Source organism: Castor canadensis, chromosome 18 (genome assembly GCF_047511655.1).
Source record: "Castor canadensis chromosome 18, mCasCan1.hap1v2, whole genome shotgun sequence".
Taxonomy (NCBI): domain Eukaryota; kingdom Metazoa; phylum Chordata; class Mammalia; order Rodentia; family Castoridae; genus Castor; species Castor canadensis.
In genome coordinates, this window is record NC_133403.1 from 22,253,401 (window position 1) to 22,259,400 (window position 6,000).

A 6,000-nucleotide genomic window follows, 5' to 3' on the forward strand; every position below is an offset into this window, starting at 1 on the left:
GTTTTCATGGGTGAAGAACATCAACTTTGTACATAATGCCCATTTCAAGTGAGTGGAGAAACACTGTAGTTCTTCAAAGAAAATCTTCCATGTTAGAAGGAAGAGGGTCTAGCAGTTTGCTTAGCACTTTGAACTGAGTTTGCTGTATAAGGAGTATTGCCTACCTCGCAGTGATTTCAAGAGTGAGAAACATCACCTTTGTTCAAAATCCCCCACAAAACAGAATAGAAGATGCAGTGTAGCTTGTGTGAATGAATCATTAATGTTTGAAGCAAGAGCGGCTAGCACCTTGTTTTGCAGTTTGAATTGAGTTTGCTGTTTGAAGGAATACTGCCTACCTCTCAGCGTTTTCATGGGTGAGGAACTTCAACTTTGTGCCTAATAGTCCCTTTGAGTGTGTGGAGAAACACAGTAGTTCTTCTAAGAAATTGTTTCATGTTAGAAGGAAGAGGGTCTAGCAGTTTGGTTAGCACTGTAAACTGAGTTTGCTGTGTAAGGGAATACGGCCTACCTCTCAGTGTTTTCAAGAATGAGAAACATTACCTTTGTTGAAAATGGCCCTATACAACTGAAAGGAACAGGCAGTGTAGCTTCTGTGAGAGAATCATTCACGTTAGAAGCAAAAGGGCCTAGAACCTTGTTTTGCAGTTTGATTTGAGTTTGCTGTTTAAAGGAATACTGCCTACCTCTCAGCGTTTTCATGGGTGAAGAACATCAACTTTGTACATAATACCCATTTCAAGTGAGTGGAGAAACACTGTAGTTCTTCTAAGAAAATCTTCCATGTTAGAAGGAAGAGGGTCTTGCAGTTTGCTTAGCACTGTGAACTGAGTTTGCTGTATAAGGGAATATTGCCTACCTCGCAGTGATTTCAAGAGTGAGAAACATCACCTTTGTTCAAAATCCCCCTCAAAACTGAATAGAAGATGCAGTGTAGCTTGTGTGAGAGAATCAATAATGTTTGAAGCAAGAGCGGCTAGCACCTTGTTTTGCAGTTTGAATTGAGTTTGCTGTTTAAAGGAATACTGCCTAGCTCTCAGGGTTTTCATGGGTGAGGAACAGCAACTTTGTGCCTAATAGTGCCTTTCGAGTGTGTGGAGAAACACTGTAGTTGTTCTCAGAAAATCTTTCATGATAGAAGGAAGAGGGTCTAGCAGTTTTCTTACCACTGTGAACTGAGCTTGCTGTTGAGGAGAACACTGCCTAACTCTCAGTGTTTCCATGAGTAAGAACACAAGTGAATGAAAGGAGCACTTTTGGTCTTGTTAGAGAACCATTAATTTTAGCAGCAAGAGGGTCTAGCCAATTGTTTACTATTGTGAATTCACTTAACATTCTAAAAGACTTCTGCATATCCCTTAGTGTTATCACGGTTCTAGATCATCAACTTTTTGCAAAATGACCCCTTTCAAGTGAACGGCAGAATCACTGTAGCTATTGAAAGAGACACATTAAAGTTAGAAGGAAGAAGCTCTATCACCTTGTTTAGCATTGTGCACTGAGTTGGCTTTTGAAAGGAACACTGCATAGGTCTCAGCTTTTTCATGGTTGAGGAACATCAACTTTCAGCCAAATAGCCCCTTTCGAGTGACTGTAGAAACAGTCTAGTTTTAATAAAATCTATCATGTTAGAAGGAAGAGGGCCTAGCAGTTTGCTTAGCACTGTGAACTGAGTTTGCTGTATAAGGGAATGCTGCCTACTTCTCAATGTTTTCAAGAATGAGAAACATTACCTTTGTTGAAAATGGCCCAATACAACTGAAAGGAAGATGCAGTGTAGCTTCTGTGAGAGAATCATTCATGTCAAAAGCAAGAGGGCCTAGAACCTTGTTTTGCAGTTTGATTTGAGTTTCCTGTTTAAAGGAATACTGCCTACCTCTCAGTGTTTTCATGGCTGAGGAACAACTTTGTACCTAATACCCATTTCAAGTGAGTAGAGAAACACTATAGATCTTCTAAGAAAATCTTTCATGTTAGAAGGAAGAGGGTCTAACATCTTGCTTTGCATTGTGAACTGAGTTTGCTGTATAAAGGAATACTGCCTACCTCTCAGTGTTTTCAAGAGTGAGAAACATCACCTTTGTTCAAAAATCCCCCATGCAACTGAATAGAAGAGGCAGTTTTGCTTGTGTGAGAGAATCAATAATGTTTGAAGAAAGAGCGGCTAGCACCTTGTTTTGCAGTTTGAATTGAGTTTGCTATTTGAAGGAATACTGCCTACCTCTCAGCGTTTTCATGGGTGAGGAACATCAACTTTGTGCCTAATAGTCCCTTTGAGGGTGTGGAGAAACACTGTAGTTCTTCTAAGAAATTGTTTCATGATAGAAGGAAGAGGGCCTAGCAGTTTGCTTAGCACTGTGAACTGAGTTTGCTGTATAAGGGAATACTGCCTACCTCTCAATGTTTTCAAGAATGAGAAACATTACCTTTGTTGAAAATGGCCCAATACAACTGAAAGGAAGATGCAGTGTAGCTTCTGTGAGAGAATCATTCATGTCAAAAGCAAGAGGGCCTAGAACCTTGTTTTGCAGTTTGATTTGAGTTTCCTGTTTAAAGGAATACTGCCTACCTCTCAGCGTTTTCATGGGTGAAGAACATCAACTTTGTACATAATGCCCATTTCAAGTGAGTGGAGAAACACTGTAGTTCTTCAAAGAAAATCTTCCATGTTAGAAGGAAGAGGGTCTAGCAGTTTGCTTAGCACTTTGAACTGAGTTTGCTGTATAAGGAGTATTGCCTACCTCGCAGTGATTTCAAGAGTGAGAAACATCACCTTTGTTCAAAATCCCCCACAAAACAGAATAGAAGATGCAGTGTAGCTTGTGTGAATGAATCAATAATGTTTGAAGCAAGAGCGGCTAGCACCTTGTTTTGCAGTTTGAATTGAGTTTGCTGTTTGAAGGAATACTGCCTACCTCTCAGCGTTTTCATGGGTGAGGAACTTCAACTTTGTGCCTAATAGTCCCTTTGAGTGTGTGGAGAAACACAGTAGTTCTTCTAAGAAATTGTTTCATGTTAGAAGGAAGAGGGTCTAGCAGTTTGGTTAGCACTGTAAACTGAGTTTGCTGTGTAAGGGAATACGGCCTACCTCTCAGTGTTTTCAAGAATGAGAAACATTACCTTTGTTGAAAATGGCCCTATACAACTGAAAGGAACAGGCAGTGTAGCTTCTGTGAGAGAATCATTCACGTTAGAAGCAAAAGGGCCTAGAACCTTGTTTTGCAGTTTGATTTGAGTTTGCTGTTTAAAGGAATACTGCCTACCTCTCAGCGTTTTCATGGGTGAAGAACATCAACTTTGTACATAATACCCATTTCAAGTGAGTGGAGAAACACTGTAGTTCTTCTAAGAAAATCTTCCATGTTAGAAGGAAGAGGGTCTTGCAGTTTGCTTAGCACTGTGAACTGAGTTTGCTGTATAAGGGAATATTGCCTACCTCGCAGTGATTTCAAGAGTGAGAAACATCACCTTTGTTCAAAATCCCCCTCAAAACTGAATAGAAGATGCAGTGTAGCTTGTGTGAGAGAATCAATAATGTTTGAAGCAAGAGCGGCTAGCACCTTGTTTTGCAGTTTGAATTGAGTTTGCTGTTTAAAGGAATACTGCCTAGCTCTCAGGGTTTTCATGGGTGAGGAACAGCAACTTTGTGCCTAATAGTGCCTTTCGAGTGTGTGGAGAAACACTGTAGTTGTTCTCAGAAAATCTTTCATGATAGAAGGAAGAGGGTCTAGCAGTTTTCTTACCACTGTGAACTGAGCTTGCTGTTGAGGAGAACACTGCCTAACTCTCAGTGTTTCCATGAGTAAGAACACAAGTGAATGAAAGGAGCACTTTTGGTCTTGTTAGAGAACCATTAATTTTAGCAGCAAGAGGGTCTAGCCAATTGTTTACTATTGTGAATTCAGTTAACATTCTAAAAGACTTCTGCATATCCCTTAGTGTTATCACGGTTCTAGATCATCAACTTTTTGCAAAATGACCCCTTTCAAGTGAACGGCAGAATCACTGTAGCTATTGAAAGAGACACATTAAAGTTAGAAGGAAGAAGCTCTATCACCTTGTTTAGCATTGTGCACTGAGTTGGCTTTTGAAAGGAACACTGCATAGGTCTCAGCTTTTTATGGTTGAGGAACATCAACTTTCAGCCAAATAGCCCCTTTCGAGTGACTGGAGAAACAGTCTAGTTTTAATAAAATCTATCATGTTAGAAGAAAGAGGTCCTAGCAGTTTGCTTAGCAATGTGAACTGAGTTTGCTGTATAAGGGAACCCTGCCTACCTCTCAATGTTTTCAAGAATGAGAAACATTACCTTTGTTGAAAATGGCCCAATACAACTGAAAGGAACATGCAGTGTAGCTTCTGTGAGAGAATCATTCATGTCAAAAGCAAGAGGGCCTAGAAGCTTGTTTTGCAGTTTGATTTGAGTTTCCTGTTTAAAGGAATACTGCCTACCTCTCAGTGTTTTCATGGCTGAGGAACAACTTTGTACCTAATACCCATTTCAAGTTAGTAGAGAAACACTATAGTTCTTCTAAGAAAATCTTTCATGTTAGAAGGAAGAGGGTCTAGCATCTTGCTTTGCATTGTGAACTGAGTTGGCTGTATAAGGGAATACTGCCTACCTCTCAGTGTTTTCAAGAGTGAGAAACATCACCTTTGTTCAAAAATCCCCCATGCAACTGAATAGAAGAGGCAGTTTTGCTTGTGTGAGAGAATCAATAATGTTTGAAGAAAGAGCGGCTAGCACCTTGTTTTGCAGTTTGAATTGAGTTTGCTATTTGAAGTAATACTGCCTACCTCTCAGCGTTTTCATGGGTGAGGAACATCAACTTTGTGCCTAATAGTCCCTTTGAGGGTGTGGAGAAACACTGTAGTTCTTCTAAGAAATTGTTTCATGATAGAAGGAAGAGGGCCTAGCAGTTTGCTTAGCACTGTGAACTGAGTTTGCTGTATAAGGGAATACTGCCTACCTCTCAATGTTTTCAAGAATGAGAAACATTACCTTTGTTGAAAATGGCCCAATACAACTGAAAGGAAGATGCAGTGTAGCTTCTGTGAGAGAATCATTCATGTCAAAAGCAAGAGGGCCTAGAACCTTGTTTTGCAGTTTGATTTGAGTTTCCTGTTTAAAGGAATACTGCCTACCTCTCAGCGTTTTCATGGGTGAAGAACATCAACTTTGTACATAATGCCCATTTCAAGTGAGTGGAGAAACACTGTAGTTCTTCAAAGAAAATCTTCCATGTTAGAAGGAAGAGGGTCTAGCAGTTTGCTTAGCACTTTGAACTGAGTTTGCTGTATAAGGAGTATTGCCTACCTCGCAGTGATTTCAAGAGTGAGAAACATCACCTTTGTTCAAAATCCCCCACAAAACAGAATAGAAGATGCAGTGTAGCTTGTGTGAATGAATCAATAATGTTTGAAGCAAGAGCGGCTAGCACCTTGTTTTGCAGTTTGAATTGAGTTTGCTGTTTGAAGGAATACTGCCTACCTCTCAGCGTTTTCATGGGTGAGGAACTTCAACTTTGTGCCTAATAGTCCCTTTGAGTGTGTGGAGAAACACAGTAGTTCTTCTAAGAAATTGTTTCATGTTAGAAGGAAGAGGGTCTAGCAGTTTGGTTAGCACTGTAAACTGAGTTTGCTGTGTAAGGGAATACGGCCTACCTCTCAGTGTTTTCAAGAATGAGAAACATTACCTTTGTTGAAAATGGCCCTATACAACTGAAAGGAACAGGCAGTGTAGCTTCTGTGAGAGAATCATTCACGTTAGAAGCAAAAGGGCCTAGAACCTTGTTTTGCAGTTTGATTTGAGTTTGCTGTTTAAAGGAATACTGCCTACCTCTCAGCGTTTTCATGGGTGAAGAACATCAACTTTGTACATAATACCCATTTCAAGTGAGTGGAGAAACACTGTAGTTCTTCTAAGAAAATCTTCCATGTTAGAAGGAAGAGGGTCTTGCAGTTTGCTTAGCACTGTGAACTGAGTTTGCTGTATAAGGG